At 45.5% G+C, this 14,098-nt stretch overlaps 1 pseudogene across 1 annotated transcript in view; it reads right to left on the bottom strand.

The window, feature by feature from the left end:
• The window catches only part of LOC149348087 (AP-5 complex subunit zeta-1-like), a 54,114-nt pseudogene that overhangs the window by 39,394 nt on the left and 622 nt on the right, over positions 1-14,098 (bottom strand). The window contains exons 2-6 of the transcript XR_016282576.1: positions 12,069-12,258; positions 8,490-8,536; positions 6,646-6,743; positions 3,189-3,401; positions 1,860-2,015 (exon numbers count right to left, since the gene is read on the bottom strand). The product of XR_016282576.1 is annotated as an AP-5 complex subunit zeta-1-like (transcript). The remainder of the gene's footprint in view (positions 1-1,859; positions 2,016-3,188; positions 3,402-6,645; positions 6,744-8,489; positions 8,537-12,068; positions 12,259-14,098) is intronic.

The following is a 14,098-nucleotide window of genomic DNA, read 5'->3' as shown; positions in this document are numbered from 1 at the left end:
CATTTTCCTTGGTCAATGCCTCTTTGTCGGACCAAATACGGTATGCAATCTTTATCTTTTATTCTGTCAAAATACCTAAACATTTTAGAAAATAACAACATATCGCTAAAAGACATCACGGTAAAGAGCCTAAAAACCATTTTGTATCTTTTTGAAGACGTTTAATTACAACTTGTTCCGAACTGTGATTAAAGCTGTAACACGTGTGAATTCTGCTGTTGTACACCTGGTTGATGTGATGCTTTTGGTTTTCTTTGAGTATTTATGACGCTTTTTGTTGTGATTGTGATACTAATGTTTAAGTGCCACTGTAGATATTATATTCATATTGATACTTTATTTATTGTTTTCGAGTGCCTCACCTGTAGCTGTCTTGTAAACTAACAACTGAGGCAATACGTTGCCTCAGCAGTGTGGGCGCAGGGTGCCTCTCAAGCTGCATTCAAGCAGCTTTTTTCCCTGCGTCCTCTCTCTCCCAGTAATACTTGTACTTGTACCACTGTAATACTTGTAATACTGTAATACTGTAAGTAATACTTGTACCACTGAGAGCGAGAAATAAACTTCAACTTCAACTTCAACTACTCCAGAATGGTAAAGGCGTCCACGGCCTCCTTCAGAGAGCAACATGGGAGCCGTGGAACCCCCTCAAACGCCACTGCACAAACTGCAAGCAGCGTGCGATGAGCACACCAATAAAAGAAAAGAGCGAGAAGCCTTCTGGCCAGAAAATGACAAGCCGGCTGATGTGTGACCTCTCAAGAGAGGAGAAAGTGGAAATATGCCGAGGGCCCTCCAAAACGTCATCATGCCTGCCACTGCCTGGCACCTCACTGACATGACATTTGACAGGATGCGGGAGATTGGCACGATCAATCGCTGCGTCGTTCATACAGAGGCAGAATTCTGGCCGCTGGTCAGAAGCAGGTCCGATCCTACAGTCCTACATGGGCATTGGCCGGAGCCATGTCACCAGTCCAAATAATTTATTTATTTATTTATTTATTTATTTATTTATTTATGGCATAATGCAGGCCGTGAGGCCCAAGCAGGAGTGGATACAGAAACAGACCACAAATTGAGCAATAATAGCAAAGTGCAAACAGAAAACGAGCAGCGCGAAATGACATGGAAGAGAAAAAGAAACTAAAAAAAGAAACTAAAAAAAAACAAACTAACAATGGTCACTGATCAGGTCAAGAGACCGTAAACACGAAGCTGGTAAGCTGTTACAGTCAGTGATGGTTTGCGGAAAGAAAGAGTGCTGAAATAAGTTAGTCTTTGCCAAGTACGGGGTCAGAGAAAGGGGGTGGGAGTGTCGGGTTTGTCTGGTGTTCTGTAGATTAAGATACGGCGAAGAATTAATTCCAAGTTTATGGTTAAATAACAAAAATAAGAATTTCAACCGAAGCAACTTGCGCCGAGACTGCAGGGTTGGTATGGAATTCGACTGCATTAATGCAGAGACGGAAGCAGTTCTATTGTATTGCAAAAACATGAATCGCACAGCTTTCCTTTGGATCAGCTCAAGTGATTTCATGTTAGTGAGAGTATACGGGTCCCATACAATGCATGCATATTCCAATTTAGTCCTTATAAAGGTTTCGTATGCTAGTCTCTTAAACTGAAGTTGCGAATCTTTTAGTTTATGGCGCAACAAGCAAAGTTTTCGTAAGGCAGACGAGCAAGTGTTAGAAATGTAAGTGTTCCAGCTTAAGTTGTTTGTTAATGTAAGACCAAGATATTTATATTCAGTTACTTCGGTAATTTCTCCTGAACCCAGAAAAAAGGAGCGTTTAAGTTTTCTTGTAACAAAGAGATCTTGCGTAAGATTTAGGTAAGGGAAGACACACACTCACTGCGGTGCGTCTGTTCCACCAGGTAGAGGCAGTACTTCTTGCTGGCCGACACCAGCATCTCATCCGAGCAGCCCAGGGACAAAGCTCGCCGGAGCCACACACACAGCGTCGAGAAGGCCGCCCCGTTCAGCCACTGGTCCCCCGTGTAGAACTTGGCTGCACAAGTCAGTGCGCAAGCCTTCCATCCATAAACTACGCACCCAGGGAGCAGCACGGCGAATGTCACTACAGAAAGAAAGGAATAAAACACACACAAGAACTGTCCCGTCCTGTGCGTGCATTATTTTTGCCCCTGCTTAGCAATGCCCTTTTTCTTTGGTTATGTTTCATAATACACAAACTAGTCCTCGCTGACATTTTTGACATCTAAGACACCCCCCCGATCAATCTACTTGTAATTCAACAGGTTACTTTCATTCACAGCCGCCGCGGTGGCTCAGTGGCTATGGTGCTCGGCTGCTGGCCCGAAAGACGCGGGTTCGAATCCGACCGCGACGGTTGAATTTCTTTGGAGGAGAAATTCGAGGCCCGTGTACTGTGCGATGTCAGTGCACGTTAAAGAACCCCAGGTGGTCGAAATTTCCGGAGCCCTCCACTACGGCGTCTCTCATAGCCTTAGTCGCTTTGGGACGTTAAACCCCATAAACCAACCAACCAACCACTTTCATTCACAAGCAAATCTGCAATAAAGATAGACTGCAGTTAGAACTACAGCAAAGCTAGGCAACAGATCACTGGACCTGGTACAGCCCCTGAGACTGCCCGCCTTCCACCAAGCTGGGAACGCAATTTGGCAGGACACCTCATCCATCTCACTATTTTTTTTTTTTTGCACAGCTGTCGTAAAACACTGACCCACCAGCATGAATAGGATCCCCTCGGAACTTGCAAAATGCTAAGGCCTAAATTTTGGGATGCACCACTGAGGCGAGCCATGAGGGTTTTAGTGGGCCCTCTTGCAAAACTAATCCACAACTGCAAAGAAATTTGCAGCCTTGTTCAAACAGCCATTCATTTCACCACCCGCACTGGAGGAATCTTTCAGCCAAAACATCAGTAACAAGCAGTGAGCTTTGGTGACCAGTGTTTCACAGTTAGGAAAGCCAAACATCTAACCAGAACGCTCATGTACCTATTGGAAAAGCTAGTTCCCGGTGACTGCTACATACGAAGTGGATGCTTTATGAAAGACCATGCTGCCAAGCGGATAGGTGAGCCCTGCTCAGAAGATGTACTATTGCATACATGCATTTGTTTTGTGGTCCATGCGGCCTCCCATACCCTTACATTTCTGCCCACGAAAAACAAAAGAAAAAGGTAGGAACTGACCCGAAGAGAGGACTGTGAAGGTCTCCTGGGAGACAACACCATCCAGCTCCGAGACGGCCTGGACGGACTCAGTGCGCCGGAAGCGCGAGGAGCCACCCGTGGGTGCTGAAGATGGCCCAGTGATCGAGGACACGCCCAGTAAGCGTGGAGACGAGAACAGTGAGCAGTCCATGAGCCAGCCGGGCAGCTGCTTGAGCACGCGCTCCACATCCCCTGCACGGACGACACACTGCGATGCACTCTCTTTGACAGCGACAGCTGGTTTGGTTTGGTTTATGGGGTTTAACGTCCCAAAGCGACTAAGGCTATGAGAGACGCCGTAGTGGAGGGCTGCGGAAATTTCAACCACCTGGGGTTCTTTAACGTGCACTGACATCGCACAGTACACGGGCGTCTAGAATTTCTCCTCCAAAGAAATTCTAGCCGCCGCGGCCGGGATCGAACTGACAGCGACAGCTGTTAACTCTTTCCGTACCATGGGGAAAATGGCCATTTTCTGAAGGTTTCAGTAGATTTTTTTTTTTCTGTAAAAACTATTGCATTCAATATTTATTGCAATACCAAAAACAGAGCTGAATAAAGGTGCTTTCTATTCATATAAGTTTAAACAACAAATTGCATTTTGCAACAAAAAATTTTATTTGCTAAAAAAGAGATTTTAGAAAAAAATTGAACAAAACTTGCAAAGACACGCTTGTATTTAAAAAGAAGAAAATGGTAAAAATTTTCTGAAATATGCAAAATGTTTGTTACTCTATTGGCCACTATCTGGCAAAAAAACAATCATTTCTATCTTGAATAGTATTCTTGCTACAAAACAATAACTGGAAACCCTGTAATTGTGCATCGGAGTGCGGCCGCCTGCGTTTCAGGCTGGTTTTCATCATCACTGATTTGAAAACTGAATCATCTTCAGCGCCTTTCAACATTTTCAGGCTCGTTGTTGCACAGGTCGTCGATTAAATCACTTGCAGACGAAATGGAGTTGTGAGATTTGCTATGTTTTAGAGCGCGTGGTGCGCACGCGGAGGCTGCCAAGCGACTTTGATAGTACCGCATCTTCAGAGCGCGTTCAAAAAATACTGTTTTATAGGGACAAAAAAAAACTATATGGGAAACAAAACTTCAGTTCTCCGGCTACAAGCCAGATGCGCATCGTGCCTGCAAGCAACGCGGAAAGCTCCGAAGTCAAGCGGCGAAGGCATCATCTGCGGGCAACATGGCGGGCAAGGAGCGCACATCCGCGTCTTCATTTCCTCGCAGCGCGTTAGAAAGTGCCCCCTCGTGGGACAAAAAAAAACTACATCGAAAACAAAACTTTGGTACCTTGCCTACAAGCTGCATCTGCAGCGTGGTTATAAGCAGCGCAGAAGGTTCTAAAATCGGGGCATGAAATGATCATTAGCGGGCTAACGATGCTCAATGGGCGCGGTAGGGAAAGAGTTAAAGGCATGCTGCTGTGACGGTGGCGTAACACGAAGGAAAAGTGGTGCCCTCTGTGCACAATGACGCAAACTAATGTTTGATCTGCTCGTGCCTCTGCATGCAGAGGGTACCACTCCAGGGCTGCGACTATCACTTATAATGCAGGCACGGTAACCAGTGGTCAGTGGTTTTGAGTTCCCCAAGTATACCAAATTCAGGCATGCTTCCATAGATCCTCAACCTTTCCTTTATTATATATTTCCCCCATCGCAGTGCAAGGAGAGGAGAGGATGCCTGACAGAGGTTCAAGCTCCCTTGTGCAAAAGAATAAACATCGTGTGTAAAACAGTAAAAGCAAAGCAACGCAAAATATGCCATTCTTGAAACCAGCACAAAGGACGGGATGGGATGAAGAACAGCACTCGTGTCTGTAGTTAGGGGAGGTCCCTTCTAAACACTTTGGCAGCCTGACACTAACATTTAACCATCCGAACCTCGCTTACCCCGTGCTCTTTTCAAGAAAGTGCACAGCCATGCACACAGGACAGAAAGAATGTATGGACACCAACAGAAATTTTAAGCTAATAAACATGGCACCTGTAGAACAACTTGAATACTTATGTTAATATAAAATAAAATAAAGTGCAGTCAACAATCCCCACTGTATAATAAAATAAAAAGGAAACAACCCTTAAAACTAAATACGCAAACTTCAACTGCACTGAAGAAGTTAAATGCAAACGTAAAAGTTGAATGAAGTAACTTTCACCAAACATGCACGAGTATGCAATACACTTTAGTAGGTTAGGAAGCTAGACGGGGCCAAGTTGAGCTGAGGTTAGGACACGGTAAAGTAGGTTAGGCAAAGGCACGTCAGCTGAAAATTTCACTCCGTAGTCTAAGGCTGAAAAGAATCCCAAAAGTGCTGACTGTTCAATGCTTCTGGAGTATTTACGTTTGTGAGCTCCTACAGGTAAGGTTCAGAAAGCTCTATATACAAATGCCTAGGTTAGGCAAGGGCAGGTCAGCTGAAGACTTTAGTCCGCAGCCTAAGACTGAAAAGAATCACAAAAGTGTTGACTGTTCAATGCTTCTGTAGTATTTACGGTTTGGTTTGGTTTGGTTTATGGGGTTTAACGTCCCCAAGCGACTAAGGCTATGAGAGACGCCGTAGTGGAGGGCTCCGGAAATTTCGACCACCTGGGGTTCTTTAACGTGCACTGACATCGCACAGTACACGGGCCTCTAGAATTTCTCCTCCAAAGAAATTCAACCGCCGCGGCCGGGATCGAACCCGCGTCTTTCGGGTCAGCAGCCGAGCACCATAACCACTGAGCCACCGAGGCGGCTTGTAGTGTTTACGTTCGTGAGCCCCTACAGGTAAGGTTAAGAAAGCTCTTTATACAAATGCCCAGCTTAAATGCAGTAGCTAGGAAAAGTAAAAAAAAAAAACAAATGGCTGATTTTCAATGCACTCACTATTCACAGTCTCGTCTGGCTTCCTTTGTTACCAAGCCAGGACAGTGGCCACCATCCCTTCAGACACGTGAGAAACGCCAAAAAAATTCACCCTGAGGGGAGAGTGAGTGATCACTGGTTTGTGAAATGGCTCCAGTGAACAGCCCACGGATGACTGGTCGGTGTCCGGTTTGAATCCGGCTGCCTAAGGCAGAGTGGTTTGGTTTGGTTTGGTTTGGTTTTTGGGGTTTAACGTCCCGAAGCAACTAAGGCTATGAGGGACGCCGTAGTGAAGGGCTCTGGAAATTTCGACCACCTGGGGTTCTTTAACGTGCACTGACATCGAACAGCACACGTGCCTCTAGAATTTCGCCTTCATCGAAATTCAGCCGCCGCGGCCGGGATCGAACCCGCGTCTTTCGGGTCAGCAGCCGAGCGCCGTAACCACTGAGCCACCATGGCGGGGCTAAGGCAGAGTGGGTAAGGCAGCTGTGCACATTTACCTCCGAGACTCCCTCCACTGGTGCAGTGGGAGAACAATGAATGAGGCTAATACTGTGGAACAGGGACTCACCCAGGGAGAGCAAGTGAGCTTGTGCTTCGGTGACACGTGTCAGGTAGAGCAGGATCTCGCGCTTGATCTGTGCACTCACCGTGGCATCCTCCAGGGCCCTGAACAAGCAGTCACGATAGTAAACATCATTTTAATGTTCGACTCTAGTATCAGAGGCATCAGCTGAGCTGGACGACACCCAAAGAAAGGCCATGGGACAAACGGGGTCTTTTGACAATATTCTTATGAAGCCTCTCCGCCCCACCTCCTAACACACACAGCAAATGTCTGCAGTGCAGTTCAGCAAACATGAATTCTACCATAGTCCTGCAAAATAAACACACAAGCGCACCGTACAAACATACAGCTTGTGCGCAAACTTTATTTCTGTGCAAAAAAGAAAAGGGGACAGGAAGAAGTCTTGCATTGCAACACTGCTCTTACCATCAAACTCTTACCTCCCAACTTTTCTAACGTCTGGTCTAGTCTCAGTAGAATATAAGGTCACTATGATAAGCCTTGAGCAAGAAAAAGAACAAGGCAGAATGATTAATTGGCCAAAACTTCGTGATCACAGCAGCGACCCGCATTGGAGCAATGCGAAAGCAAAACGTCCACAAACTACATCGACGTCCATGGCTGTTCCGACGTCCATGTACTACATCGCTGTCCATGGCTATTTTGTCGTCTAAGTGTGTGTTTTTTTGCCTTTTTTTTGCATTTAATTAATTAACTAATTAAACCTCATCAACCAAATTTTTCCCACTGGAACATTTTATCACACATTATCTGTCACAATCACACTTTCACTAGTGATGCAAAACTATCGATAGTACTATCGGTACTATCGATAGTTGAGTCACTATCGATGGTAAAAAAGACTATCGATAGTACTATCGATAGTTCTATTGGTAATACTATCGATAGCCGTATCGATACTACTTGTTATATATAGTACTATCGATACTATAAAATCAACCACGCATACCCACTGCATCCTAAACTTGGTTTCCCGAGTGTGTGGTATATGAAGGTGATGGTATGAGTAACTGACAGGACTCGCCCGTTTTCGCGGCTTACGCGTTACCGAGCTCTGCAGACTTTCCCTACGTAAAATTGCTGGATAAAATGTTAGCGTGCGAATGTCTCAGTTGCGAAACATGTGTGCGAAAACCATTTCTGCAGCGGTTACGTCAGCAAGCCAGCACAAGGGCTGTTTGTTCTTTCATCGGATGCAGTTCAAGGAATTTTTCTCAACTGTCCCAGTGCACGTTAAAGGACCACAGCTGGTCGAAATTTACCCGGAGACCTCTACTACGGCATCAATCATAGCTTTAGTCTCTTTGGGAGATTAAGCCACATGAGACCGTCAAACCACTCAGGTATCGCAAAATGTTTTGGTTATATCGCTGGCCAACAAATGCATAATATCAATATTGTTACTATCATTAATCTTACCATCGACAGTTTCACTATCGATACTCTTACTGTCGATAGTGGTTCTATCGATAGTGCTACTATCGATAGACTATCGATAGTATTATCGATAGTATTATCGATAGTATTATCGATAGTCTACTATTGATAGTAATAATATCGATAGTAGAATCGATAGTATTACTATCGATAGTCTATCGGTAGTCGCACTATCGATAGTTTTTTACACTATCGATAGCTTCAAAAAAACTATCGATACTATCGATAGTCAATTTTCCTATAGTTTTGCATCACTAACTTTCACACATTTATCTTCAGAGAACGACTTAATCGTGCGGACAAAAATGAGGACACTTTTTGCTGACGCGACAGAGCCACATAATACTCACAATATTAATCTCTGTGCACAAGGTGGCAAGAGGACTCACCCAATTAGCTTGTCAAGAAGGCTCCTGTAGTGTGGACTGTCTGTGCCCTGCAAGAGGCAATGGGGTCTCTCAATTACCGCTCACAAAACGATAGGTTTTTTACAAAGGGCGTGATCAAATCTCTCCACTAACCACATTTCCACTTAAAAAGGACTGAGTATGACTCCACTGCAGGTAGCCAGGATGTTGGGAACTTTTTCAGCTCATGGCGCTTATGACTTCTGTTGCATAAGCAACAAAAAATGTCAATGTGTCAATGGCATGTCTGTACCTTCTCCTGAAAAAAGGTGCATGCACAGATTCTCAATCTCTCCAGCAATTCAAGAGGTGCTAAGAATCATCGCGTATCCAATCCCTTCCTGCCTAACTGCACACAAAGAGAGCACGCAGCCCTGTGTAAAAAGAGTTGTAACGGTCTGCAATTACCAACTACAGTGCAGCCAGTTCCAGAATAGTGGAAAGGTGGGCGGAGGATGAGACATGCACAGATTTGGGAACTCGCAAAACACAAAGAGCACTCTGGGGAACTCTCATGGATACTTTACTGAAATTTCCCCTGAATAAGGGGCTTTTATGAGGCACCAAACGCCAAAAAGACCACACATGTCACCATCACCGGTTGATTTCTGGGCATGGGTAGAGTGCAGTGCCATTCACTTTAAAACGGCGACCCTTTTGGCATAGAGTTTGAACTGCGTTATGGAAATACAATTTTCCTGGCCATGAATTCATATTTCACTGTCTGACAACCATCAACATGAGAATCAACTGAGAACAAAAACCTGGACCGAGTTGTTGTCCCCTGACAGCAACTTAAAAAAGTTTTGACAGGTGCTTTGGTGACACGCATTGTCCTCTTCCCCAAATCTGGGCTGATTTAGCTCACAGGTAAATACGCATGCATACAGTGGAACTCGGTATAATCTGCACCACTTCAGCAGCAACCATAGAGCAAATGCAGCTTCTCAAATGACGTGAACATCGTTCGGATATGCCCTGAAAGTGAACGCAGAAAGATTTGACTGGCAGCTTGCTGCATAAATTATACCAACAGAAACCCAACAGAAATATTGACCACAAGGCCAGTGGAGAAGACAGCGAGAGGTGCCTTCTCGAGGGTGTAGACAGCATCGTGAAGTGTGCATCCTAAATGGCATTGTCAGGTAATCAAGCGGACAGAGACTGAGGCTTTGTCGTCATGCAACAGGCTGCTTACAAGGAAAAAGCCCTGCAAACCATTCAGAAGAGCTCTGTCCGTGTGAAGATGTCCGTGTTAAAAATAACTTTATAAACTTTTGCAAAGACTGAAGTTACCTAATGATATTGAAGCGAGTAGACGACGACGACAAACAGCGATGGCACGAGTGGGAAGAGTAGAAGACGACAACGAAGTTCGGACTGTGTTCTCGGTGCCGCTCGCAGCTGTTCTTGTCTATTTGTAAATATCTGTAAATATATTCTTTTCCGCAACATATTTGGTGGAGGTGCGGGGTAACTGCACAGGAAATTGCCTGAATACTTTTTTCACTGCTCACACTCGTAAACATAGCATTGCTTTTAGAACGAGTGTTAGTGAAAATAGTTCTTGGTAGCAATTTATCAGCTGGTTTCTGTTGAATAAGCTTAGTGGACCAGAGTGAATGATCCTTTCTTGACTAAGAAGTCCTAACAAGTTTCAGAGTTTCTTCAGAATAACCATCGGCTGGGATATGCTTTCTCTGTTGATGTTGAGGATTTATTTTATATTATTCCTCAAACTGAACCTTTAGCTGCCTTAAGAGAAACTGTTGAAGCATCAGGAGAGCTTTATGGTCCTGAGCAGGTCTATCTCTTGACAGTTTTTTAAAGCTTTTAGAATTTTATTTGGGTGTCACTTTTATCCTTTTTAACAAGCAGCCCTTTTTGCAGCATAATGGTATTTGCATAGGTTCTTTTGTGGCTCCCATTTTATGTGATATTTAGCTCGTGTTGATCGTCTTTCGGATCAATCTTTTATGAAAGGCCCGGTTTTGAAGGTTTTTCGATATGTCGATGGTTTTTAATTTTTTTATGGGACTGTAACGAATCTTCTTTTGAAAATTCTGTTCAGCAGGTCTTAGGCAAGTTTAATGAGAATGGTAAAGGCCTTTCTTTCACCCATGAACTCGAGCAAAATGGAGTGATTCGCTTCTTAGACCTGAGGCTGAGGTTATGAAAGATTTGGTTTATTTGGGTTTAACGTCCCAAAGCACCTCAGGCTATGAGGGACACCATAGTGAAGGGCTCCGGAAATTTCGACCCCCTGGGGTTCTTTAACGTGCACTGACATCGCACAGTACACGGGCCTCTAGAATTTCTCCTCCAAAGAAATTCTAGCCGCCGCGGCCGGGATCGAACCCGCGTCTTTCGGGCCAGCAGCTGAGCGCCGTAACCACTGGGACACCGCGGCGGGGCGAGGGTATGAAAGAGGCATATTTCCAACGTGCGAAAAAAGGACTTGCCCTATGACTCGTCCCATTCCAAGACTGCTAAAAGAGCCACTGCATTACCATGTTTGGAATCGCCGCTTCGCAAGTCGTGTGTGCAGCACAAAATTCCCTATGACTATAAGGCACACACCAAAAGGCGGCTGCTTCTGAACGCGTGAATGCCACACCAGAGGTGATGCCTTATAAGGTTCGCAAAACTTCAAAAAATTGGCCAGCAGGCACAATGTATTTTCTCTATGCCAACTAAGTTGGCTAAGCTGTGCCCCTGCATCTGCAGTGAGGGCGAGCGCAGTTACAAAATGTAGCATGAAAAAGCACTTGTTAGATGTGCCTTAGGAGTGGTTTACATGATCCCCCTGTCCTGCGGAAAATGCTATGCCAGGCAGACAGGGTGTTGCCTTAATAAACTTAACGCAACAAGATAAGCTCGCGAACTTAGTTAAGCATCTAACGGCATGCAAGTGCACACCCGGCTTTAAAGAAGCAAAGATTCTGGGGAGAAAAGTAAGCACAAAAGCAAGAGTTTTTCTCGAAGCTTTCCACATAGAAAAGAAAGCAGATCAGTGCAGCAGCGATTACTAGATAAGCTTGAACTCGGCTGAGCGCAGTTTTCCAAAGAAAGATGTGCAAAGATAAAGAAGGCCCTTTGTGCCTGGTCCTATGCCATGTGCTGTTCCCTGACAGATCTCTTTCTTTCTTGGTTGTCACCTTGCTCCTTTCACAACCAAAGAGGCGGTAAAATCACTTATATCTCTTGAAATTCAATCTGTCAAAGATGGCTGGCAGTGTGACACGTGATGTGGCCACCTATATAAAGATGACTAGCTGGCAAAACGAATCAGTTGATAGTAGCGTTCTTTGTGTCGCGTCGTCTTCCGTTCTGTGGTTGTCTTTGCTGCACTGTCTTCGTTCCAAGTGTAAATTATGTCCCCCACCAGGCTTCGTGAAGAAAGTCGCAACCACATTTTGCTTGTTGCACACAGGAGATTCACTCAGGGAAAAAATTCACTGTAGCAGTGGCTTCTGGGGCCAGCGAATATCTTCTCATACTTATCCTGCATCATCATCAACCTTCAATGTGGTATTGCTGAACCTGTTTGTGCATGCTCACTTGGGCGAGCAGTGCTTGCAGGAAGGGGGCCAGCTGGTGCGGAGGCAGAGGCAGCAGCATCTCCTCCAGGCCATACTGGGGACACAGGGACTCCAGCACAGACAGGGCCAAGTGGCGACAGCCCGGCGGAGACCGTTCATCCAGCACCGCCACCAGCAGGCTGCTCACAGCCGCCTCCTGCTGGGGGATCCTGCCACAGGCAAAAAGAATTCCTTGCACAACTCTGGACTCGAGCTAGAAAAGGAGTCTGCAAGTGGACGATGACAGAGTAGCCTAGCCTCCACACTACAGTTTACTTGCGAAAGCAGCCTGCGGTGGTGGCAGCAGCAGTTTTCTTGCCTTCTCTAATTATAAAAGCTCAGTGGATTAAAGGGACACTGAGGAGAAATTGAAGCTGGCTTGTATCGACAGAATACCCGCTCCTGATTACAAAAACACCACTCATACTGACAACAAAGCTCTTGTAACGCAGAAAAGAGCAAGAACTAAAATATAGGTATCGCTGCCACAGGCCAAACTCGCAAGTACAAGTGTGATGACGTCATAGGACAGAACAGTGTTGCCAGAACCAACACTAGGACACGAGAAGACACGAGAAGACACGAATCACTGAGGCGGAGCCAATGCATGCGCAAATCTCCTTGACGTCGCCAGATGGCGCCACGTACCCGGCAGCTACGTGCGTGCCTGCAGCATCGGGACCAGTCAGCGCCTGCTCACCGGCGGTAGGCGGGCTCCTGGTACTCCGCTAACGGTAACAAGGTACACGGTATGCTAAAGGTGTCTATTTGCAAGAACTTCGTTGACGGCTTCGAGAACGGGATCCATCGTAACACTGTCAAAACGCCGGTGCTAACGTAAACGAAGCGACAGTAGCGATGGACGCAATAGCCGATAGATGCCTTCAACGTGCGGCCAGCGGTAGCTTTCTTTTCGGCTGCTGCTAGGCCGCACTGCTGGCCGCCAGAAATCACGGAGTCTATGTTACGTCATGTGCACGTCATGTTTCACGTTACTTAGTCCTGTGTCATCATAAGAGAATCCCAAGTTTGAATCAGAGCGGCGGGAAAAACTTTTTCAACTTCAAATCCAAATTTCTTAAAAATAAATGCATCTTTCGCTGCCGGCCAAGTGGCAACAAAGCCATGAAATGCCGAACTATCGGATTTTGCTTTTAAAAAAATATAAATAGAGCTCTCCTCACTGTCCCTTTAACCTTTTTGTCAAGGCAGATACAGGCCAACTTTAATTTGTCTAAAGCTTGGGGGTGAACTGAGCCCTTCGACCCAACCAGTGGCTAGCAAATGCACAAGGGGGAGTCCCATATCGATCACAGTCGAGGCATCAAATAGGCACCACAACACAGGACAGAATTCACTTGCTGCTGGCTTTACCAGCACAACAATTCCCAGCTCGCTTTCATGTGTACTGAAAAGCTGGTTCCCTTTATGCTCAAAACCACAGTGGTCTTTTCTGACAGAAGTGCATTGCCTTGTGCATATATTATTAATGTCTTCACTGTGCAAAGCATACCTTTGTTGGTCTCTTATGTGTGTGCGGTGTTCGTGTATGTGCACACACACACAGAAGTGAAAATGTCTTAGTAAGCTGCATCGTGTTTTCTGTGCCCACATATTGAGAGGGAAAGCTACACACAAGAAACAGACCTGTCCCCAGATAACCAGATGGGTAGTTAAAGCTCTCGTTGGGCCACTGGAAGGCATGCCTTGCTGTGTGTGTCAGAGCAAATCGTGTTGTGAGCACGGTCACACCTCACCATGGAACAAGCAGCACCAAAACGCTAGTAATCAACAGACAAAGAAATGCCCTTAAGCTGAACAATGAAAATAATACCCAGATGTCACCTTCAGCTCAAAGCTAGTGTGGAACTTGGAACTCTTAGCTGCACGCCGTCACGCTTCAGACAGCTTATGCACTTTGTCAAGCACTTTGACTCCGGGGATGAAACTGTTGTTACGTGCCCATTAAGGGAACACAAGCGAAGAAAATATGAGCTGTACGCAAGGAAG

This window comes from Amblyomma mixtum, chromosome 4 (genome assembly GCF_055824585.1).
Source record: "Amblyomma mixtum isolate Tamu chromosome 4, ASM5582458v1, whole genome shotgun sequence".
NCBI classification, from domain to species: Eukaryota; Metazoa; Arthropoda; class Arachnida; order Ixodida; family Ixodidae; genus Amblyomma; species Amblyomma mixtum.
The sequence above is the reverse complement of the archived record's forward strand: the minus strand, read 5'-3'. Positions and strand labels throughout refer to the sequence as shown.